The following is a 25,886-nucleotide window of genomic DNA, read 5'->3' on the forward strand; positions in this document are numbered from 1 at the left end:
TACTGCTTAAACTGAATCTTTAAAAAGTTATTGCTGAAGGCCGATTGCTATGTACACACTGGTGCTGTGGCAGGAGAGGAAATGGGGGGGGGGAAGAGAGGAGAGAGGAGGAGGGGGAAGGGAGAGGTGAAGGAGAAGTGGGGGAGGAGGAGGGGAAGAGAGCAAGCTGGGGGAGCATCAGGAATTCCAATTAGTTCTGTGCTCAGGGATGAGTAGAAATATTTGGCCCATGATGTGTTGACATGAAACTGTTTGTGCAGTTTCCCTGTGGGAATTCAAGCCTCAAGGATGGAGCCCAGTGGCTCATTTTCTGTCCCTCATTAGAGTCCTGTGCTGAGAAACTGGGGCCTCTCTAGGGTAGATGTGGTGAAATACACCCAAGTGTATATATGTGAGTACTTGGTGTGGGGTAGAGAAGGATCTGCATATTTTAATGCTATCTGGATTGCTTGGCAATACAAACGGACTCCAGTTTGCTTAATTAAGGCAAAAGGGTAGACGTACTGCAAAGTCCATAACTGGTTCAAGCAAATGTAGACTACTTCAAGACCTGAAGTGATCTGGGAAAACTGAACAGCCATGGCTGGGGTTCTCAAGCTGGTGACATGGACAAAAATACTCTTATCGAGTGCTAGATAGTAACACTTGCCCTTACCGCCTTATCTTACTCAGACCTTGCAGTGCAGAGGTAAAAGAAATTACACAAAGTTAATGGACATGTCTGTGTTCAATAAAACTTTATGTACAGAACAAATCCTGGCAGGATCTAGGACTCAGGTAATGGATGTGGCTCAAGACTGTAGAGAAGTTGGAGAAGAAGATCCTGGCTTCTTCTAGGAAGTTCCCTCCTACCCTTCCTTAGTCTTGCCCCAGCACTCTACTTCCATATAAGGGTTATCATGATTGATAACAGATAGACACTGCTTGACTTAGTACTGTAGGCATATGGTAATCAATCCATGGCCTTGCTACTGGTCTGAGTAATACAGTGAGTGAGAATGAGATGTCCAGCCCTCTTTCTGTTCCCTTGTTCTTCCTCTAACTTTTCCATGACCCAGATCAAGGAAACTGAGATTCTGATCAACTCAAAATCCAAGAATTTCTCCCCATGAAGCTATACTAGATTGAGACAATTCTATGTGGAAGAGCTGCTTAGTTCTAGGGAGTATAAACCGGAGTGGCAGATAAGTCATCCCCTGGTTCCCAGCAAACCCAGGACCAGTGAGGAAGGTAGAAATGCCACCAACCAACATAAGCATATGGTATGCCTCATACGGAGACGGAAGCCAGGGTGTGCCTGAGGCACAGAAGGTAGCTCAGGCCTGAGGTAGGAGCTCCTGGTTCTGTCTGGGACAGTTTGGAGGGTAGTTGAAATGTGATCCAAAAGAGATAGACACCTGCCACGTTGCAGAAAATGGAAGACTCTGGTGCATTCAGGAATAACTTCGATGCTTCATATAAGATCTAGACACTTAGAGACAGGCTCAGAGCAATATCTTCATGCTGTCTCAGTAGTTGGGATCCAGTGGTAGATCCAGTTGTTATAGTTGTTATAGTAGGTAGGGATCTGGCTTTTTCAGGATGATAACCATAATCTCCGGAGACACGTAGTCATCACTATGTACAGATTGTATCTGAGGCCAGATTCATGTCAACAATAAGTCTGTGTTCTAATTGTAGGTCAGGAACCTGTATTTGTCACTTGGGGACAGTCATTTTATTATCATGAATTCAGTTAGCACAACATATACAAGGGTTGACTCAAATCTATCTCCAGAGCTGTTGTCAGGCTAGAATTCATGGGTGAGGAATTCTGGCACACTGTAGGTGCTTAACAGATATGAGGTATGGGGAATGGTGGTCACTCATGCTGTGATACCTTTCATAAGAAGTTGGGGGAACTTGACCATTTATAGGATTTCTGAGGCTCTACAATTTTGACAGGGACATGCAGAAAAGCTTGTACCTCTCCATCTGTGGGGTTGACACTCACTTGCCTTGTAAATTTACATTTGTCTAGAATTAATTAGTTTGCCCCAGCTGCATATGAGGGCCAGTGGGAGGAAGGAGACCTTTTCTGCGGTACTACCTTCTTGCCAGGTGTGCCTGGAGTCTTTTTCTTTTTAATGCTTTCTGGACCATTGAAACCTGTCATGTGTTCCCAAGGGTGAACTCTGGAGGCAGATCACTCAGTCCCCAGTGCAAGATTTTATAGCTTCTAGCCATGTATTTCTGTAACCTGCCAGGGGTAGTATCTTAGAATCCTTAGTCCTCATTCTCCTCACCTGAAACGTGAGAAGAGTAACAGTGCAGGCTGAGTTGGGAAAGCAGAGTAATTAAATTCATTAGTTCACAAGCATTTAACAATCTCAGTGTGGTTCCTGGTACTAGAGACTGAAATAGCCTCATTGTTATAATGCTGATATTCAGCACCATCCCTCTCATCAACACATTTTATTCCCTTTGATGGTTAGTACCAACTGTCCACATGACAGGATCTAGGGTCATCAAGGAGACAAATCTCTGGGCATGTCTATGAGGGAGTTTCTTCACTGAGTTAACTGAGGTAGGAAGACTCACCTTAAACCTGTGTAGTACCATCCTATAAATTGGGGGTCTGGACTGAATAGGAAGGAGAAAATGGGCTGAGTACCAGTATTTGTCTCTCCATGCTTCCTGACAGCAGATGCCAGATAACTAGTTCCTGTTGCTCTGCCTTCCCCATCGTGCTGGACTGTACCTTTCAAACTGTGAGCCAAAATACACTCTCTTTCTGCAAATGCTTTTTCAGGTATTTTGCCCTAGCATTGAGAAAAGTAACTCATCTACTTTTCACGTGTTATTTATTCTCATCTCCATTTTGCAGATGGTAAAACTGAGGCAAACTGAATGAACAGGGACATTCCCAAAGTCCCTTGCAGAGTATACAGAGCTGGGTTTCAACAGAAAGGTCTCAGCCTTAGGGCGGTGCCACTTGTAAAACCTCACTTTCCCCTGCATCAGTGACACATTCCTCTTGGCCTGTATGCTCCTGGTGACTTGACCCTGGGTCTGGTGCTGTGTTGCTAAGTTTCTGAGTGTCTCTGGGGCCCTGTCTTCCCATAATGAGTTCTCTGTCAATTATGAACTCCTGACCCAGTAGCCTGCAGGGCAATGCATTCGATTGTTTAGTCAGGCTAGGATCTGGGCAGGACATATCAATTTGAGCAGCAGTTCAGTGGTCAATCACAATGTAAAACAGACAGCAGGGTGACCTCATGCCTAGAAATTTCTGGCAGCTAGCCAGCCCTTCTTCCCAACTAAGACAGTCAAATTCTCAGTGTGCAAGCTTCCATTAGACATTGCATGTGATGGTCAGCAGGTCCTAATTACAACTGGATCCCGCTAGTTCTCATAGGACCTATTAAGCCCTTTTGATGCTGGCTCCCTGGGGTTATTCTCTGCCTTTGGAAATAACATGGGGAAAGACATTTCCCCTGACCCTTCCTGGGATACACTTCTCCTGCCAAGACTCATTTCTCCATCAGCAATTGCTTTAAATGACCTTAAAAATTCTAGTAAAAATTAGTACTGGTGATTGGTGTACAGGGGCTGAATGGAGTTTGCTTGATTTCTTCAGTAGGCCTTAAGCCTGGGGCCCAGACATCTGCTTCTCTTTGGGGAGTATTTGTTGGCAAATGGACCTTCTCTTCAGTAAGCGTTCACTGGTAGAAACCTTGCCAAATTGTCTTTGTGGTCTCTAAGGATTTAATTGGAAGTTTATGGAGTTCAACACATACCATCTCTGAGGTTAAATATGTGTTGATTTAGCATTTACCTCTAACTGGCCAAGGCTTTGCTTTAGCTGCCATCTCAATAATTGTACATGGTTTGAGGCTATCTACACTGCATGGCTCTTGACAAAACTATGAATCCATCCGGTGCTGAGAGTCAGTTTTCACTGTAGGGGTTATCAGCATCTCCTTTGGCCAGATGCAGAATCAGAGCTCAGCGTGATTCAGTCATTTACTCAATGCCACACTGTTGTGACACATGGAGAATGGAAAATGATGCTGTTTGGAAGCCAAAGCTCTTCTCACTGTGTGCTTTGGTTTGTGCATTTATTCCAAACCCACTTACTGTGTTTGGGAGAGAAACCACCAATAAGCAGTTCTATGCAGTGAGAACTGCTCAGCAAGAGATTGGAGTAGGGTAAGGTTGGGAGAGGCCCAGCCATGTATAACTTTTGTGGAGAACACTCTAGCAGCACCTGTCCAAACTAGACACATTCATTTTGATCTAGAAGTTTGGTGCCTAGATTCTTTAATCTAAAATGTATTAGCTCACATGTAAATTAGCAGTGTTCAAGGCTGTTTGCTGTATCAAGGAACTAGACAGAGAATGTAAAGAATACAGGCATCCATCAATCACTGGAGAATCCTGAAGAACAGCCCTGCATAACTACTAAACAAGGTAACGAAATTTGCAAACAGATAGGTTACAGATCAAGTATGTGCCCAATCAATGGATAGATAGATAGTTGGAAATATGAAATTACATCAACAATGTTTTCCTAAGTTAAAAAATGCAACTTGTAGGGCAATACATTTAGTGTCCTCTCATGCTCTTAAAACAAACAAAAAAACAAACAGTTACCTGTATAGGCCACCATTAGGAAGGACTGCAAGAGAGAGGAGATGAGTTACTTTTTGGGATATCTGGGATGGATCAAAAAGAACTTTTGCCCCTCTCCCCAACTCCATATAATTTTGTATTTTTTGAGTTTTCATGTACTCCATAATCCAGAAAACAAAACAAGTAGAAATGTCATAGAGACCATGGTCGGTCAATTGAGCTTTTCTCGTAGCATGGGTGAGAATGAAATCTGATTGAGGAAAGGGAGGGAGCCAAATGATCACCAAGGGCTCTAGCTCACCCCTAGTACCCTGGAGCACAGGCCGCACAGATCTAGGCATGAGAAACTGAAAGAAGAGCAGTGTGGGAGAGCTGGGGGAGAAGAAGCAGTGTGGATGAGCCCAGAGATGGGACATCCGGACTTTGGATTTTCTTTTCCCAGATACTGAAGGATTCACTGGTAAATATGCTGTAGGAAAGCATGACCAATCTTCCCAATCCCAAGTCAGAGGGATGAGAGGAACCCAGGAATGCAGGTGCTGCTGGTCCATTGCTGTTCTTGGGCCCAGTCAGAACTGTTTGATGGGCAATACACCCATCTTTCAGACTGGAACCACAGACTGAAAAGGAAGGAGCCAAATGATAGTTAAGGACTCTAGCTCTCTTGCAGAGGAAACTCCCCCCCCCCCCCCCGCCCCTCTGCTAGTACTGTTTTCGGCTCACTTCTATGACCCCTGAGCTCATCACCTTGAATGATGATGTGGATGGCTGGTGAAGAGTGCCTAGCTTAGCACACACACAGGGTTGGTCTCCTCAGATCAGGGAGGACAGTGAATGAGGAGAGGACATTCAAATACTCCGCCAAAGCAAATAAGGATTCAAAAAGAATAGAGTGGGGCAGAGACTAGATTTGGAAGTCATTGCACTTATCATTTGTGAATTGGTTTGGCTAAGAATGACACCCCCATCCCCTGCCAGGAGTTCACCAGCCACATCTAAGAAGGATTAAGAGATATGGGCTTGTGGCAGTGGGTGTGGCTTTGTTGGAGGAAGTATGTCACTGGGGATGGGTTTTAAGGTTTCAAAAGTATATGCCAGGCCTATTCTCTCACTCTGTTTACCTCTCTGCCTGTGGATCAGAATGTAGCACTCTCAGCTATTGCTCTAGCACCTGCCTACATGTCACCAATGCTCCTGCCATGATGTTAATGTACTAGACCTCTGACATTCTAAGCAAGCCCCTAATTAAATGCTTTCTTTTGTAGCAGTTGCTCTTGGTCCTGGTGTCTGTTCACAGCAATAGAATAGTAACTAGGACAACTGGAGGCAGGAAGATAGCATGAATGGGATACAGAGGCAAAGAGGGGTGGAATATAGGGATTTAAAATGGGTTTAAAGCAAGGAACTAAGCCTGTTGAAAGACTGAGTGTATGAGGTCAACACAAGAGATGGTTGCATGGTTTCTACTGCTTTGATTCGAGCAATGGGAATCAGGTGCTACTGTGAAAAAGCATTAGGAAAGAAGACTGGGTTGGAGGAAAAATGAACAGTTCTATCTTATTGATATTAGCTTCAATGCTCCTATTGAAATCACGGTGGGATGGCAAGTAGACATTTGTGTATCAGTCAAGGGAACAACTAGAAACAGGGATTTGGTTGCTATGAAGAATCAGATAGTGTTGATAACTATAACATCAGAGAAGAGAAGATAGAATCCAGGGGTCTTCGTCTTTCCCAAGTCAAACAGAAGAATGAACATGGAAGAGGCATGATGTCTCAGGAACATTGTGTCACTATCATCAAAGAAAGCAAAGGAACTCTGCTAAGAGGCAAAAATATGAGATGTCCAATCCATGTTGACAGAAGCGGCAGGGCAAGTATCCGGAAATATTGTAATCAAATATGCACGGTCCTGCCATTGGAAATGACGTGAGCTGATCTTAATATTCTACAGTTTCTTGTAAACCTAGTACTGTGTTCTAAAACTGACCATGGTTTTCTGTGTGACACTTAGTAGATCTCTGATCTTCTTCTGGCCAGTGATTTATTTTTTAATGTCTTATGTTTATGTCTTAGTTTCTGTTTATTCGCTGTGAGGAGACACCATCACTGTCAGGTCCAAAAAAGGAACTCCATCTCCCCAAATTCTGATGGTTAGACAAAAGCCAGCCCTCCTCAAGAACTTGGAACTCCACCTACCAGAGAAGTCATTTCACTTATCACTAGCAGAAGAGACAAATGGCTACCACTCATGCCTTTTAGTATACCAAAGTGCATGCTGGACTCCAGGTTCCCTCAGTATCCCAAGTACATGTTACACGTTTCAGAGACCATACTGGTATCCTGGCTCTTCTCACCCCTAATCCACCCCAAACCCTTCTAGCTCACAGGCTTCCTTCTCGCCAGCTATATTTCTCCTTATACCCCTGCTATTTTAGCTATGCTCTCATTATATGCTCCCCCCTTTTTGCCTTCACCTTTGCCCACACTCTTGGTTTTCATCTCTTACTTTTTCCTCCCTCTCTTCTTTTCTCTTTGGCCAGGTCCAGTCTGCTGAACATGTTCAGACTACTACTACTACTACTACTACTTCTTCTTCTTCTTCTTCTTCTTCTTCTTCTTCTTCTTCTTCTTCTTCTTCTTCTTCTTCTTCTTCTTCTTCTTCTTCTCCTTCTCCTTCTCCTTCTCCTTCTCCTTCTCCTTCTCCTTCTCCTTCTCCTTCTCCTTCTCCTTCTCCTTCTCCTTCTCCTTCTCCTTCTCCTCGTCCTCCTCCTCCTCCTCCTCCCCCTCCCCCTCCCCCTCCCCCTCCCCTCCCTCTCCCTCTCCCTTCCCCCCTCTCTCACTCTCTGTTGCTCTTTGTCGCTCTCTATTTGTCTCTCTGTCTCTCTTGGTCTCTATATCACTCTTTCTACTCTTCAATCTTCCAAATGCCATCAGCAATTCGCTTATATTTATAAAAGAAAGCACTTAATGAGGGACTTGCTTAATGTTTCAGAAGGTTAGCCCATGATCATCATGGCATCAAGCATGACAATAGGCAAGCAGGCATGGGACTGGAGAGGTAGCTGAGAGCTCACATCTGATCTACTAGCTGTAGGCTGAAAGATGGGGAGACTGGGTCTGGCATAGGCGTTTGAAACCTCAAATACTACCTCCATTGACACACTTCCTCAAACAAGGCCACACATCCTAATCTTTCTCAAACCATTCCACCAACTTGTATCTGAGCATCAAACACATTATCCATGCTCATTCAAACCACCACAGTACCCAGAGTAGATCTCAGTAATACAAGTTAGCAATGTATCTCTTCAGGCCTTTTTAGCAGATTCCCTCAGAAGGTGCAGCAGACTGGCCTGTTGAGCCTAGAGAACATGGCAGGAGTTCACAGCAGGGCCATGTCCAGATCATAAGAGACTCCGGGTTCTTGTTCACTGTCTTAAGCAGCTACGAAGCTCTCATTCAAACCAACCTCAGTCCACATGGATGGTGTCTCTTTCAGGCCCATTATAGCCTCACTAGAGTCCAGCTGACTCCTCAGTAACAGAAGACTAGGAGTTTATCCTCCTGCACTCAGCCCTGACCCACAGGTCTGCCCAGTTCACCACAGATACATAAGTCTAGTCAATGTTATGAATTTAAGGCTTTGGGTGGTTTGTAACACAACAGCAGCATTCGGTGTGTTCCTCACAATATGGGTTTGTTAAATGCTCTCTGAGTAGATTTGATGGAGTAAAAGCACCATTCACTCCCATTAAGCTCTTTCCTACATATCAAGCAATTCTGTTGCCCCAACTCAGAGTATTTAGATCTTTTTCAGCTGTACTCTCTGCACTAAAACAAGTTCAGGGACACTTAATTGGTTCAAAAATACGTTTTTTATTTGTTAACATTCTCATACATACACACAATGTATTTTGATCTTATTCATTCCCTATTCTTCTCCCCAACTCCTCCCCCATTCTGCCCCCTAACTCCTCCAGGATGCTCCCCAAATTCCCTCCCAACTTCAAGTCCTCTTTTTGTTTTCCTGCATAACTCTCCAAGTCCAATCTGTGCTGCTCATACATGCATGGCTGTGAGACCATCACTGAACATGGTCAACCTACCAGAGGGCACATTTTTATAGGAATCTGACTCTTTCCCTCCAGGAGGTATCAACTGTTAAGAGCTCCTCTGTTAGTGCAGGCTGCTGAGCTCCTCCATCCTACATGCTAAAGGATGACTGGCTTGATCTTCTGTAGGCAACCACATGTGCTGTGAGTTAACACGAGCAGTGGTCTTGTCTATCCCAGAAGACATGTTTCAACCCATTTACTGTTGAATGGATACAGAAAATGTGGTACGTATACATGTTAATATACTAATCATCTGTGACAAGAGAATGAAATCTTTTTCTTTATGAAGTCTCAAGGGTATGAGGAAGGCCCAGAATATCAAGAAGTCCCTCCTGTGGATTGAAAAACAGTTGATTGCATAGAAGCTGAGAGGCAAATGTTGATGATCAGAGGCTGGGAAGAGTATAGGGAAGGAAGGGAACAGAGAGCAGACCAGTGAGATGCCTAAAAGTGTAGAAATGCTTGCCACCAAAACCAATGACCTGAGTTAGATTCCTGGGTCCCACCTAGGGGATGGAGAGAATCAATTCCCACAATTGTTATTTGTATTCCACCCCTACATTGTATGACAGAAGCATCTTTCTCTAGGAATTTGGGAAGGTACAGTGAAGGAGTACTGAGCCCTATGCCCAAAGCCTGGAAGATACAAAGACAGCACAATGGCTTGTCTATCCCTGGGCTTTGTGCCTGGGCAGACTGAGGCCCTGGAGTCTGTGGTCAGGCTGACTTTGCACAGATGTAGGGACAAAGATATCTCTAGGACCCTGCCTTTATTGAATGGTAATTTGACCTAGAATCTTCCCCATTATGAAATTACAGAGTAGATTCCCAGTCACAAGACAGGATGCCCTCCAATTTCCAAACAACAGTGCTATTTTTCCAGTTTTAAAGTATAATTAGTTTCCTGAGGAAGAGTTGAGCCTATAAACCACCAGAGCTATTGTGGAGTTTGGGTACCAACCTGATGATGCATCAGGTGACTGATTTGGTTACTGTAGTGGGCATAGAGTCCTGGGCCACCTAGTCCATCAATGAAAGGTGGAACACCAATGCCAGAAGTGAGGAACTCAAATTCTCAAAGGACAAACAAAGCCTATGGGGGTCAGAGGGCATAAGCCTCAGGGAAAGCTAAAGATTAAAAAAAGGGGGGAATGCTCTGGAATATAGGAACTATCCCCAAAGTCACCAGAGTCCTGGGAGGATATATCTGAGTTAGCACAAAGTAAGAATTTAAGATCAACTCCTCAGAGTTGCATTGTAAGCATTAAGTTTCAAACTTGTGTTAATCGGGGAAGAGAAAGGATGTCTTAGTTTCTAAAAGGGCCTTAAATTAGCTGTTTATTGTGGTCAGCATCGTACAGATAGAATTGAGAGAAACAGAAAACCCAAATTGAGAGAATTCAGACAAAATGAAGAATTGATAAGCATGTGTAAATAAGTTGTTTTGATGTGTCTTAGGCCAGAAGCACAAATCTAATTGCTAGGACCCAGTGTTCCTCTATCTCTTCATCCTTCTTTCTAGCATGGTGTTGTTTTCAGAAACAGCGTGCTGGCAAGAGAGAAACAAGACACAATCAAACATGGAATTCATGCTGCACATTCTAGAAGTTCAGCTGCTAGTTAGATCATTATGTCTTCACTCTGTGGGGCCATTTTCTAGTTATCCCCTTAGACAGATTTTGTGATATCTTTTGTGAAGGTCCCCTTGTGAGAAGGTAGGAGCAAGATGAACTAAATAAAGCATTCAACATTTGTTACCCGTAGATATCAAACTTTCTGGTTTTCAATGTTTAAATGTAGACTGAACCACATCACTACTTTTCTTGATCTTGTAACTTACAGATGCCATATGGTGGGTTTTCCTGGCCTCAAAGCCATGTGAGCCAATGTTGCCCAAAATCCTCCTCTTGTATGTTCAAATTACACATGGTTCTTGTCTCCAAAGACCTCTAATAAAGACAATCTTGCATTTTCCTTAATAAGCTCTCTCAGAGATGTAGAATCACCATGCCTTACATTGTCTCCTTGACAACTGTTCATTCATGTACAGGTGGGTGAGCAGTATTCCTTTCCCCATAGAACACTTCTAGGTATTTTCTCTATTTTCAGAGTGTTCTGAGATCATTTCTTTCTGATATCCTAAGATGATTGAAGGAGGAATATAAGATGTTACTTTTGTTAGGAAAATAATATTGAAGATAAGACTATATTAAAAAATGCTCCAACACTATCTTCCTTGCAATAATACAGTTCTCAGAATAGAATGATTTGTTTTTAACTGTTGAATTTCCATACAATTTTCTACAGCGTAAAAGATGGTCACAATCTTCCATCAGTGTAATCAAACATTTTTAAAACTAGTTTATATCTTTTCAATATGAAGAGCTGATAAATTATTGAGGTTATAGATACATCTAACTGGATTTAAACATGACACAGTATATAGACACAACAAGGTATGATACCCCATGAATATGTATGGGTACATTTTATGTATTAGTAAAAATAAATTCAATAAAAATACTAAAACTGTCAAGAAATTGCAACTTCTAAAGCTTCAGATTCTTCACCTGAAAGTGAGGTGAAACAGCTCCCCTCAGCCTCAGCATCCCCTCCTAGCCAAGCCTGGTACAGGAGACATTTTCTTTCTAAAGTGAACACCCTTGAGCTTCACCCTCATTGCTCTGACTATGACCCTGGGCTCAGCCCTAATTCAATCACTGGTGCCTGAGATGTGTTTGCAGATTGCCACCTACATTGACTTAATCCCCACTTCTGAGAGTAGGAGTAAGGCAGTCTCACCAAATGATGTGGACTGAGGGACTAAAAAGGTTTTTTTTTTTTTTTTTCAGGAGAAACTCTGGATGTTAATTATCAAAGAAAAGAGATGACAGCACCACACTAACCAACAAGTGGCATTTGGTTCTGGTTGCCGAGATGATGAGATGGATGGTACACGGTATGCATCAGACAAAGCCAGGTAGCTTGTCTGTAAACATAGTTGCTGCTCTGAAAGCAACATAAAGCTTCCTGTTTCTCACCATTCAGCATTTTGGGAAATAGCATCGCTTTGGAAGGTTGCCTGTTTGAGTGTCAAAGCCATCTGTACCGTGCTCAGTTGACACCCTCTGTAATGTACGTAGCCTCTCATGTATCTTGTAAACATTAAATTGAGTCACTACATGTAAGACGTGTAGACCAGCATTAGATACATGAAACAGGCTTGGCATTGACGTTATTATCCAGGGGAGGTCTGTGGTCAGTGATGCTGAAAGTACTCTGATCCCTGTCACTGGGATGCGACCACACAGTTGAAGCAGGCTCCAACTGCCAAGAAGGCTTACAGATTTTCTGCCTGCACGAAGAGCTTCAGATCCCTGTCCAACAGTGTAGACGGCCATCTGGAATCCTTTAGCTGGGATGTGTGAGGTTAAGACGTCTATGACTCCTAGCTCAGGAAATTATGGGTAAAGACCAACAAGGTCCTGTTTGAATCTAAGAATCTCTGCTGGATTAAAATGCACTCTGACACCAGGCTCACAAGTGTTTAGAGAGTCATTAATGGCTGGTACGATGTTGGAAAATGCCAACAGCAGACTCCATAGGGAGGGAAAAAAAAAAAAACAATCGATTTCCAGCATTTGCTATTTTCCATGGTGTAAATGATGCCACCACAGTTGACTTTAAGCTACCGGCGTTAAACAAGCAGTTGGGAAAATGATGTGCACAGTGGGTCCCCTCACATCTGTTGAACAGTCCCCAGCATACTGTAACTGCATGCTCCACCCCCTCCTTAGTGATATCCAGAGCAGACTGTGGAAGGCAGAGCAGGCTGTGCCCCACACCCCTCCCGGGGAGCCATCAATAAAGGTATACCTTGTGCAATGCAAACCCTAAACAACCTCACATAGCAGTTCAGCATCCCAGGTTTTACCTTCCCAACAAAGTCCCCTTTATCCTTCTAGGCAGGGTTCTCACTGTTCTACATGGTTATGGCATCCTTACTTTTTCCCTCATTCCCTTGAGTTTAAAATTTCATCTTTTTTAATTCATGGAAAGAATCTCTTCAATGTCTCTCTCCATTTCTATTTTACAAACTCTTACTATCTGTTACTCATTAGCACTGTGGGAAGTAGTAGCCTTGTTAGTAAGAGGGTGAGGCTGGAGACTGGAGTGCTCAATTAAAGTCTTATTTCAACCCCCTTCCTCTCTGCATGGGTTTGGTGAGCTATTCAGCTCCTTTGTCCCTAGATCCTTAACTTTAATAGGATTTATGATTGAACCTATCTTACAAATGTGCTGAAGGATAAAATTACATCACATATGTCAAATATTTAGATTAATGTCCAAATTACAGGTTCAATTATGTTATCAGTTTCTTATTTTTTTGAACATGACACGTGTGGTCTGTAATCAGTGTGTGTGTCTGAATGTTGTACTAAGAATCCCTTCTTTATCTGCCTGTGTCTTACCCATGTGCACCGACTTGCACTTATTTTATGATTTGAAATAACTTTTCATTTTTTATTTTACTTCTTTAATTAATTATTTTATTATTATTATTATTTTGCATTTTAAGCATTGTCTTAGTTAGGCTTTTACTGCTGTGAACAGGCACCATGACCAATGCAAGTCTTATAAAAGACAGCATTTAATTGGGGCTGGCTTTCAGGCTCAGTGGTTCAGTCCAGTATCAAGGCAGAGACATGGCAGCATCCAAGCAGGCATGGTTCAGGAGAAGTTGAGAGTTCTACATCTTCATCCAAAGGCTGCTATTGGAAGACTGACTTCCAGGTAGCTAGGGGGAGGGTCTTAAGCCCACATCCACAGTTACATACCTATTCCAACAAGACCACACTCCCTAATAGGGCCACTCCCTGCGCCAAGCGTATACCAACCATCACAAACGTCCCCTTTCCAGGTTCCCCTTCCATGAGCCCATCCATCTCACCCCTCCCCTTAACCTCTATGATGGTGATCCCCTACCCACACTCCAACTACTACTTCACTCTTCTCACATCCCCCTTCTCTGGGGCATCAAGCTTCCATAGGACCAAGGGCCTTTCCTCTCTCTGCTGCCAGACAAGGCAGTCCTCTGCTACATATATAGCAGAGGCCATGGACCAGCCCATGTATGTTCTTTGGTTAGTTGCTTAGTCCCTGGGAGCTCTGAAGTGTCCAGTTAGTTGTCACTGTTATTTTTCCTATGGGGTTTCAATCTCCTTCAGCTCCTTTAGTCTTCCCCTTACTCTTCCATAGAGATCCATGGGCTTAGTCCAATGGTTGGCTGTAAGCCTCTGTCTCAGTCAGGTGTTGATAGATTCTCTCAGATGACTACCATGCCAGGTTTCTGTCTGCAAGCACATCTTGGCATCAGCAATAATGTCAGGATTTGGTGCCTGTGCATGGGATGGATCCCAAGTTGGGGTGTTCTCTGGATGGCCTTCCCTTCAGTCTTGTGGTTTCCCCTGACCTCCACTCCACAGTGCTGCATATTTCTATTCATTCTCCTGGCCCTCTGAGCTTCTTCCCTGTACAACTCAAGTCTTCAATTCCTTTTATAATTACAACTTATTTATTTATACTTTATACTTGTTTTGATTTCTCTTTATAATTATGGCTTTTCTCCGCAACAACTAGATGTGAAAATGCTGCTTCATTATAGCAGAGGAATTTTAGCTAGAAAATTTTAGTATAAATAAAACTCACTCTAACTCTATCCTTAGTAGCTTCAGTAGTGATACCTGTTTGACATTTCCTTGGGAGACTTGAAAAAATATCTGTTCACAGCAGATAGGGCACAGAAAGATAAAAGAAACAGTTCCAAATACAGGATGCTGAGGCAGTGAGTTTTTGGGGGTTAGTTATAGGCACATGCTTGATGGGTTACAAGGACAGAAGCTACTAAAAGACCATCTCAACATGACTGACAGCTCATGAAAGCTGCATCCCCAGAGCTCCCTGCCCAAACTGTAAGTATTGCATCCTAGCGTCTTTGTACTCCTGGTGACTGCTTATTTTTTCTATATCTTTGGAGAGAGACCTTGTTAATCTTGCAACTTTCTGAGTCTCTGACAGTTTCCTTAGTTTCCTGGGCTTCCTAGCAGGAGGGAATGCTTCAGTTTGGGAAGTAGCTACACAATAACCCCAGAAGGATCAAACTCTTGGTATTTAGTAAGTACTACCTGGGTCCTAGGAAGGAAGGAAACCACCTCGTTCTTCACTTCCACTGAGCTTCACCAAAGTTTCTGGAACGTTCTGCTTCTGCTCTCTACCTTTTCTCTCTCTATTTAGTCAAAGTTTTTTATTTTCCTAATTTTATCAAGAGTAGTAATTTGTTATTTTAAAACCACCATTTAATGTTCAGGAAAAAAATGTCCTAGGACAGATCTTTTTCCCAGTGAAATACTGTGGAGAGTCAACTTGTGGGTCTCAACCCCTTTGGTGGTTGAACAACTTTTCCATAGCATATCCGATATTTATATTATTATTAATAACAGTAGCAAAATTACAGTTACAAAGCAGATGTAAAAATAATTTTGTGGTTCTAGCTCACCACTGCCTGAGGAACTAAATTAAAGGGTCACAACATTAGGAAGGTTGAGAACCACTGCCCCACAACATCTTATAGTTAGAGGCAGTAGAGAGCTGCTCTCCAGGAACAGAGGTACTGTCAGGACAGGCACAGCATAGGACATGTGTGCTAAGATGCTTTCTAGTCACATTCACCAGCCAAAATATGGGTACAGACTGACTGCCATGGCCAGCATGTTGAAAAAAGACATGGAGGGTCATTATTCTGTGAATGGCCCATTCTCCAAAGATGCCAATGAAACTCTAGATTCTGCCTTTAATGAAATTCAGAACTTTTTCTTCACACTGCACACATTTTATTGATTGCAGAAATCTTCCTGAATGTTCATCAGTACCATCAGAGAAAAAGCTGAGTTTATCCAGGGAGACACTTAAACCAAACCCAGTACAGATGCCAACATCAAAAATGCAAATCATCATGTGAGAACCGCCCTCCTCCCTTGAATGAATTTCTTAAGATCCCAGTGTTAATAAAGAAAAGCATTCCACTTCTTTTTATACTTTCTTTTTCTTCAAGTCTGAAAAAGATATGCAGAAAGTTGATGAGGATTACAGTCATCAGAACCTATATGCTTAAAAGGACATGTGATCTTGCCTTTAAAAAAATAAGGGACAATATGCCCCATGCATATTCCCAACACATGGGCTTGCTTGTATGGGAAAGTTCACTTTCAATGGTATGGTGTGTGAATGTCTTTGCATGGCCTGTATGTCTGATCCACAGACATTTGCGTGATTTGCTTGCGTGATTGTCTCAGTGGACAATGAGTGCATGTTCCTCTGTCAAAGCTGGGATAAAAAGAGGCCTATATGTATTGGTTACCTAAATTAAAGCCTGCTGTGAAGATGTTTCTCACCCTACTGTCCCTAGAAGCACATTGACTTCATTGAGGAGTCTCATTGCATTTCTAGGGAGAAATAGAATGAATGTTTTTTTTTTTCCCGGAGAAGTAAGCTTGAGTCATTTCCTCAGTGTTGGCTCTTCTCTGGGAGAGATGACTTCACTATTAGCTTACTCCTGAAGGAAATGGGAGAATAATGGCCTCTGCAGCAGAAGCAAATTCTCAGTGGCCAGCTTTCCTAGGTCCTGACACTTATTGTGCATAGACCAGCTGGTCTTCTTTATTCCTCCTGATGTGTCTTTGCCTGAAGAGGACGGAAGTGAACAGGGCTGGCTAGTCCTCACTCATGGCCCCTAGCGGGTCTTTACAGGGGATACATGCCACCATCTTTATCTGCAGATTTTGTATCTGCATATGGGATTGTCCCTGTACCTGTCTAATGCCAGATGAGTTCAATGTCTGATTTCCAAGTTCTGTCCAAGCCTATCTTGTTCACTGTCATTTGTACTGATGATTGCTAACACTGAAGGAAGTTGAGGTAGACCCTGTAAAGCAGAAGGAATATTGAGGGTGTAAACTTTTGAGGCACCAAGATTATATTCACCTCTGGAGCTTTGAAGGAGATTTTATTCTCCAGGAAAACCCTTCTGGGGAGGAAAGGAAGCAGGCTGGGCAGAAAAGGTGTTGCACTGAGACGAATAGGCTTGAGACGCCTCACACCCTGCGTAGTTCTAAAGCTGGAGAGGCCTTACGCTGAGCCACAGTGAGGGGCATATCAACCACCGTTAATCTCCAAGGCACTTTTTTATCTTAGAAAAATAAAACCTGAAGCCCACTAAGTGACACTGCCCCCACAGCCCCTCTTTCTTGTCCCTGGCAACCCCTCTTTAACTTTATCAGTGATATTGATTGCTTCAAGGTTGCACAGATGTGCAAACTCATGGTACTTGCCTCCTTTATGACTGGCTGATTTCTCTCAACATAATGTCCACAGTGTGTCCCCAGGCTGTGTTGCACCTCAGGATTTTCTTCCTTTTAAAATTAACAGTGTTCCTGTGTCACCAGGTGGGATCATACACAAAGAAGGGCTTCTCTTCTCTGAGAAAAACAAAAGGGGGTGATAAGAGGAGGGATTTGTAAGGGTGGGACTAAAAGGAAAGGAGAGTTTTGTGGACAACATAGGTATATAAATTGAAGAAAGAGAAAGAAAGAAAGAAAGAAAGAAAGAAAGAAAGAAAGAAAGAGAGAAAGAAAGAGAGAGAGAGAGGGCAGGAGGGAGGGAGGGAGGGAGGAAGGAAGGAAGGAAGAAAGAAAGAAAGAAAGAAAGAAAGAAAGAAAGAAAGGAAGAAAGGAAGGAAGGAAGGAAGGAAGGAAGGAAGGAAGGAAGAGAGGATGAGAGGACAAGAGGACGGGGGGAAGGGAGGAAGGGAGGAAGGGAGAGAGAGAGAGAGAGAGAGAGAGAGAGAGAAGGAAGGAAGAAAGAAAGGAAGAAAGGAAGAAAGGAAGAAAGGAAGAAAGGAAGAAAGGAAGGAAGGAATATAGGAAAGATAGAAAGAAAGGGGAGGAAGAAACAAACAAAGAAAGAAAGGTTAGCAATATTCCATTGTGTCTATCCACTCACCCATTGTTAGACTCATTTTACTTCCATATTTTGACAGAATAAGACAGGTATAAATATCCCTTTAAAATTCTGTTTCCAGTTCTTTTATGAATTTACCTAGAAGAGGAACTGCTGTATCATATGGAAGCATAACATTCTACATTTAGATATGGAGAAACTGGAATGCCATTTTCTACAGTAGCTGTGTTAAAAAGGCTGTAAAGGCTCCTGATCTTGAGAATAATACAACCTCTGGCCTGGGTGGAGACCTAACTTTCCAGTTGGACTGGCCAATAAGTCCACCACCAAGGTAGGACTAGACTGATGGAGGGCACAATGCCCTCATATGGACACCTCACCTGGATAGAAAGAAGATCAAACACCGAGATAACAACAGCCACACTGACCTCTCATCTGATCACCTGACCCATGCGTCAAAGGACTCAACAGGCAGAAGATGTCTGAGCATCCCAGGGGCTTCAGCTCATTGTGGTCGCTGCTGCCTGATGCAGCCCCTATAAACTGCCATCTATCTATCCATCTTTGCCAATCTGGCCTTGATTGATACTGAGTCTCTATGAGCCTGCTCTATCCTGTGCTAGGCTTTCCCGCCTCCAGCAGCTTTCCAATTGAGTTCTTTAGTAGCACCAATACAGTGGCTGCCTCACGTTTTTGTCAGTATCAGCTCTGAGTCTCTGGTTCCTGTAAGACCTGTTTAAGTTCTGTAGTCACTTTAAACCTTTTGTAGTCACTCTATACACAAAAACATATACATAGGCTTATATTACTATACAAAGTATAACATGTTATCTGAGAGTTTATAGAGGTATTTGTTTGTAATAAGAGAAGCCATGATTACCAACAGTCATCTATGAAGGGAATACACAAGCATGTCTGTCCATGTTTCTGGACATGTAACACTGCTCAATCTCTGAACCTGGTGGTAAACTAAATCCTTTGGGAAATTTAACTGCAAAAATCACATGTTATATATTGGAATTATCAAAATAGCTGACAATGTTTCTTGACTAGTCTGCAGTAACCCCTTGAACATGCACAAACTTATATTTTTTTGTATAAATTTTTGTGTATGCCATATGTGCATTGTGCATATAAATGTGTGCACCCAGAGCTCGATGTTGGGTGTTGTTTTCTGTTGGTTATTTTTTGAGATAGAGTCTCTCACTGAGCCTGCAGTTCACTGCAGGTTAGACTGGCTGGCCAGTGTAGTGCTAGGATCCTCCCATCTCTTCCTCTTGATGCTGAGATTGCAGATAGGTGCTTCTATACCTGGCTTTTTATAGAGATGCTAAGTTATCTCAACTTAGCACTTTACCCATTGAGTCATCTCTCCAGCCCCCAAACTTCTCATCTTAAGAAATCTCAACTTTGATTCGTTTACTGACTTACTCTGAAATTCTCTTCTGTTGTATAAGCCAAGATCCTGGCCATACTTGAGTAGAAGTCCCTCGGGATGAAGATTGTGACGTCAAGCTGTATCTCCCACGGCCATTGATGGTTTCAGGGTTTCAGGAATACATCCAAATGCACTGCGAATCTTAACATCTTAAGGTCAATTTTGAGGATGGATAAAGTGTTTCAAAATGACAGCAGCCTAACACTGAGAAGTGATGGCATCCTTCTGTGTACAGTTCTTGCCGTCATGGAACTCTTTGGCCAAACAAGTCCCATATGTCTACATTACAATGTCTGCTTATATGATCTTCTTTATATTTGATTCAGGTTTCAAACAGTTGGTGTGGCCTTATGCACGAAGGCATAATGTTATTCAGAAAAGCAGGCTGGAGAGGAAGACTCATCAATGGGTGGGGTTGGAGAATGTTTAGAACTATGTTCTAAGTTCACCTTCTCCTTAGGAGTTGGGCCATAGAAGTTTCTGACAAGGTGAAAAACCATGTCCAGAATTAAGGAATGGTTGGAGATTAGGACTGATTTCTGATTCATCTTCCATGGTCCAAACATCCATTTAAGATATAATTTAGCTGGCAGGATTCTTGGAATATGGTTTCATTCTGGATCTGTATATTATTCCAGTCTTCTCTTTGGCTTTATTTCCTGATTTCAGTGGATCAAGTTGTCACTGGAGTGATGCTCATTTTGTAAACCTACCTGTAGGTTAAATGACTATTAATCAGGGTAATTAGTGTTACTTATTATAATAAATAACACCAAATGTCAGTAACAATGCATTCTCCCCTCCTGAACAAAAACCCAATGTGATTATATGAATTATATAGACTTTTCCACAAGCCCAAGTGATTCAGTAACTAACATCTTCTAAGTAGTGGGATAGATGTGCTCAGACCTTTGGAAATCTTTTCCTCTGTCTTCTCCATCCAGCCAACAAATGAATAAAGAGAGAAAAACTTGGAAGAGCATGTTGTTTGTTGTAGAGAGACTTTTATACTGTATGGATGCATAGCCTGTCAATTAAAATGCTTAGGGCCTTTGGCTTAGTCAGGAAATAGAAGGTGAGATATCTGGGAGGCGGAAAGAATTCTGGAATAGAGCCAGGTGTGGCAATTTCTGCCCTGGGATGATGTGAGGAGACAGATGCATGGTATCTGAGCACAGGTAGCAAGCTAAGTGGCAGAATGTAGCTTAAAATAAATGTGTTATCTTAAGTTATGATTCTAGTCAGACAAGAACCTAGCTATATGGCCAAGGTGTTTTTAAAATATGTTTTGGGTCTTAGTCTTATTTCCCAGCATGGGCTGGGGGATGGAACCAGACATAATTTCAACAAAATTAATTATTAGCAGTAAATTAAGCTTGTAGCTATATTTCTTTACCTTATGTTAGCCCTCAATAACAATAACCACACAGTAACAATATTTATTTAAAACTACACCACAATATCTGAGCAGTAAATGACATACGTTAACCTTTTATGCTAATCTGGCTACTTCCCCTCTCCATCCCATGGAACTTCCATATTATTACTGATCTGGTTCTTTGGACACATTATTCATGGCTCTAGTTCTTCCAGCCAGCCAGCAGATCTGATGATTCATTCTCTCTCTCTCTCTCTCTCTCTCTCTCTCTCTCTCTCTCTCTCTCTCTCTCTCTCTCTCTATGTCTCTCCCTCTCCATCCCTCCTTTCCTCCCTCCCTCTTTCCCTCTCTCCCTTCTCTGCTTGGCAAATGACCTGTCCTATTTTTTTATTCTGCCCAGAAATTGGGTAATCAGAATTTATTGACAAGGCAGAGAATAAATGGCAATAATTGTTTACACAAACTTGAGACAGGAGATTCTTGGTGTAAGCATTATAATGCCATGTACAGATAAAAATAAAATATGAGGGCAGAGAAAGAAGCATTGGAAAAACACAAGGGTAAACTTTACACAGTGTACAAAAGCATTATTCCTACATAGACTTAACTTGATAAAACACTTCCAGGTGTGCCCATGAGGGTGTTTCCAGAGAAGGTTAACTCAAGTGGGAAGACCCTGAGCATGAATATGAGCAGTATCAATCCACAGGCCGGGGTATGGGAGTGAAGGAAAAGGAAACTAGTGCCCTCATGTTCTGTACGCCTTACCTGTTATTGCAGATTATAACGTCTCAAAATGTGAGCCAATATAAACTCTTCCTCCCTCTGCTGCTTCTTGCCATCTGTTTGGCCACAGGATTAAGAAAAAATGATTAACAGTTTCATACCCAAATTCCATTGCTTTGAACTAGTCACACTGTTTGTATTCAAAGATTTGGAGACTACAGTTTGTATGTACCCTAGGAAGGATGTGCTGAGTACCTAGCCATACTATGTTGGAATGTTTGGTAAGCCCAGGGGGGAAATTACGTACTTGATATTTTATTTTTATTCATTTAAAATTTATTTAAAAACACACATTACCTGTTCAAAATAATGTGGTTTCCTTTTTAGCTTAGAAGGTTCTAGAAGGTTTCTTCTTCCTTCTTCAATACCTGCAATTTTTCAATGAATTCTTTTTCTTTGATAATTGCATACATGATAGTAATATATTCTAATTACTCCCATTCTTACTCTTTGTTATCCCCTGCTCCTCCTACCATCTTCTTCTTTCTACAGATTCCTTCCCTTCACTCATGTCTTTTTGTTCTGTTTTGTGAACTGCATTTAACCACTTCTGTCTGTATGGGGTAGAAAGTAAAAAAAAAAATTGAGCTATGAAGCTCTGTCTATGATCTTGGTTTCCTTTATCTTTGAACTTATTTGATCACTAAGTAAATACTTCATTTGTCTTCTAACTGAGGATATTTTAAAGGACCTGTTTCTTATAATTGAAAAGATGACGACTAATGTGTGAGGTCATGTGATTTTTCCAAAACACCTGGGCCATAATGGTTGTAATTACATCAATAGTAATCTTTCTATGCATTCCATCTAGGTGCTTCAGAAATATTAGCTTCTTTTCTCCCAACAATTTGTAAGAAACCCAATTATCAGCATCATATTATTGAACTAACTCAGGTTCTGTCATATTAAATACATTTTGTTGTAAGTAGTGCATCAGGGATTAAAACTAAATTTTCTTTTTTTTTTTTTTTTTTTTTTTTTTCATTTTGAATCAATTCTTTTTTTTTTTTTTCCATTTTTTATTAGGAATTTAGCTCATTTACATTTCCAATGCTATACCAAAAGTCCCCCTTACCCACCCACCCCCATTCCCCTACCCACCCACTCCCCCCCTTTGGCCCTGGCGTTCCCCTGTACCGGGGCACACAAAGTCTGCGTGTCCAATGGGCCTCTCTTTCCAGTGATGGCCGACTAGGCCATCTTTTGATACATATGCAGCTAGAGTCAAGAGCTCAGGGGTACTGGTTAGTTCATAATGTTGTTCCACCTATAGGGTTGAAGATCCCTTTAGCTCCTTGGGTACTTTCTCTAGCTCCTCCATTGGGAGCCCTGTGATCCATCCATTAGCTGACTGTGAGCATCCACTTCTGTGTTTGCTAGGCCCCGGCATAGTCTCACAAGAGACAGCTACATCTGGGTCCTTTCAGTAAAATCTTGCTAGTGTATGCAATGGTGTCAGCATTTGGAAGCTGATTATGGGGTGGATCCCTGGATATGGCAGTCTCTACATGGTCCATCCTTTCATCTCAGCTCCATACTTTGTTTCTGTAACTCCTTCCATGGGTGTTTTGTTCCCACTTCTAAGGAGGGGCATAGTGTCCACACTTCAGTCTTCATTTTTCTTGAGTTTCATGTGTTTAGGAAATTGTGTCTTATATCGTGGGTATCCTAGGTTTTGGGCTAGTATCCACTTATCAGTGAGTACATATTGTGTGAGTTCCTTTGTGATTGTGTTACCTCACTCAGGATGATGCTCTCCAGGTCCATCCATTTGGCTAGGAATTTCATAAATTCATTCTTTTTAATAGCTGAGTAGTACTCCATTGTGTAGATGTACCACATTTTCTGTATCCATTCCTCTGTTGAGGGGCATCTGGGTTCTTTCCAGTTTCTGGCTATTATAAATAAGGCTGCTATGAACATAGTGGAGCATGTGTCCTTCTTACCAGTTGGGGCTTCTTCTGGATATATGCCCAGGAGAGGTATTGCTGGATCCTCCGGTAGTACTATGTCCAATTTTCTGAGGAACCGCCAGACTGATTTCCAGAGTGGTTGTACAAGCCTGCAATCCCACCAACAATGGAGGAGTGTTCCTCTTTCTCCACATCCTCGCCAGCATCTGCTGTCACCTGAATTTTTGATCTTAGCCATTCTCACTGGTGTGAGGTGGAATCTCAGGGTTGTTTTGATTTGCATTTCCCTGATGATTAAGGATGCGAACTTAGGAAATTAGTCTGAACAGGTGAGAGGGTGCGCCAGAGAACCTGACAGCTTCTGGAACAGGCAGAAGCACAGAGGCGCTGAGGCAGCACCCTGTGTGGGCCGGGGACAGCCGGCCACCTTCCGGACCGGAGGACAGGTGCCCACCCGGCTGGGGAGGCGGCCTAAGCCACAGCAGCAGCGGTCGCCATCTTGGTCCCGGGACTCCAAGGAACTTAGGAATTTAGTCTGCTTAGGTGAGAGTCTGTACCACCTGGGAACTGCCAAAGCAACACAGTGTCTGAGAAAGGTCCTGTTTTGGGCCTTCTTCTTCGGCCAGGAGGAGGTCCAAATACAAGATATCTGCGCACCTTCCCTGTAAGAGAGCTTGCCAGCAGAGAGTGCTCTGAGCACTGAAACTCAGAGGAGAGAATCTGTCTCCCAGGTCTGCTGATAGACGGTAACAGAATCACCAGAAGAACAATCTCTAAACAGAGTCAACTATAACTACTAACTCCAGAGATTACCAGATGGCGAAAGGTAAACGGAGGAATCTTACTAACAGGAACCAAGACCACTCACCATCACCAGAACCCAGCACACCCACTTCGCCCAGTCCAGGGAACCCCAACACACCTGAGAACCTAGACCTAGATTTAAAAGCATATCTCATGATGATGGTAGAGGACATCAAGAAGGACTTTAATAAATCACTTAAAGAAATACAGGAGAACACTGCTAAAGAGTTACAAGTCCTTAAAGAAAAACAGGAAAACACAATCAAACAGGTAGAAGTCCTTACAGAAAAAGAGGAAAAAACATACAAACAGGTGATGGAAATGAACAAAACCATACTAGACCTAAAAAGGGAAGTAGACACAATAAAGAAAACTCAAAGCGAGGCAACACTAAATTTTCTTATATGAAAGACTGGGTTTGCCACTTCATCACATGATCTCTCCTGAAGGATCAGGCTAAATAGCCATGAGGACAAAGAGAGAAACCAGGAAACATGGTCTAATTACCTAAATAGTTGGAAGGATTCTCTATCAATGGTACATATACTTTAGGAAGAAGCTTTGTTACAGGAGATTAAAAAAAATGGACTAAGAAACAATGAACAAACCAGCAAAGAATTTCCATGAGAAGAAGAACAGATAGAAAAGGTGGATTTCTGTGTTGATTTTTTGGTGCTTTAATGGAAACTACTTTGTTAGCAGGAGGCAGCAGTTCCTAGAGTCAAGCTTGTAGGAATTAATGTAGTTATGAAGAGTCCCTGGAAGGAACCTGGGCCTCTGCCTCTTATTTTGACTTCTCTACTTGTCTGGTTTATGCTTTTCTTGTGTTATAGTAACTCCACAGTGGACAACTTGTGGGGAAGAGCTTGGCTTTCCTTCCTTGCTGGCAAATGCACCAAATCTTGGATACATCCAAAGCCTGGGTTTCTTTATCAAGTCTCGCCTTTGCTCTTTTGTAAACTGCTCAGACAATAAGTGATTTACTTGAATGAAAAAATGCTTGGAATGAACTGTTTACTGTGGATCTTTACTAGAGTGAGGCAGTGAACCAGACATACCACTGAAGTCAGACCACATGAAGGAGGAAATTGTCCCCACAATCTTATCAGAGATTGCAAATATGTTGCCTGGATTGACATTGTCCCTCTCTGGTATTAAGCCAGCATCTATGCTACTGGAGGAAGGAGATCTTGTTCCCCTAGTAAAGCATTTCTAGATATTCCGCTCCACCCCACCGTAATCTCACCCTGTCTCTAGCTGTATATCCTAAATTTTTCTCTTAGCAAATTGACTTTTAATGCATGTCTGCATTGAAATCTTCACCTGGATCTCCTTCCTGGAGAACCCAACCTGTGTTAACTGGTTCTTGGAAAGGACCAGGAAAGAAGAGCCTAAGTTGAACTTCTAGGGCTGGATAAACCACTTCTTTATCTGACTAAGGACTCCCTTCCTGATGGTAGGTAGAGCGCAGAGAACCACTGTCCTCAGGAACAGGAGAATTGTTGGTGAGCTGGAAAGGTAAGCAATGGAAAGTTCTGTTAATTGACAGATGGATCAGACATTCATCAATATGGGATACAGTGTAAATCTAAGGAAGATGGAATGGATGGCCATTGCCACAGTTGATGCTTAAGAAAATAGAAATCCAAAGGCCAGAATGACTGAGAAGTAATGCTAAGTGTAAAAGCCAGTTTTACTTCCCAGTTAGAAAGGGTCTGTGTGAGTGGGCAGAGAGGATTAGAAGACTTTTCAGAACATTAAATCTCCAAAGGAAGTGAAACTCCCCACTTAGCAGGTCAGCTATGCCAATGTCAAGGTTT

The 25,886-nt window shown here is 42.4% G+C and overlaps 1 long non-coding RNA gene across 1 annotated transcript in view; it reads left to right on the forward strand.

Moving 5' to 3' along the window:
* Window positions 1-15,818, forward strand: part of 1700012I11Rik (RIKEN cDNA 1700012I11 gene) — a 150,326-nt gene extending 134,508 nt beyond the window's left edge. Inside the window, exons 8-9 of the long non-coding RNA NR_045140.1 lie at window positions 11,585-11,691; window positions 15,636-15,818. This is a non-coding gene — a long non-coding RNA (RIKEN cDNA 1700012I11 gene). The remainder of the gene's footprint in view (window positions 1-11,584; window positions 11,692-15,635) is intronic.
* The last annotated feature ends 10,068 nt before the right edge of the window (window positions 15,819-25,886 follow it).

The sequence above is a fragment of the Mus musculus genome, chromosome 15 (genome assembly GCF_000001635.26).
Source record: "Mus musculus strain C57BL/6J chromosome 15, GRCm38.p6 C57BL/6J".
Lineage (NCBI taxonomy): Eukaryota > Metazoa > Chordata > Mammalia > Rodentia > Muridae > Mus > Mus musculus.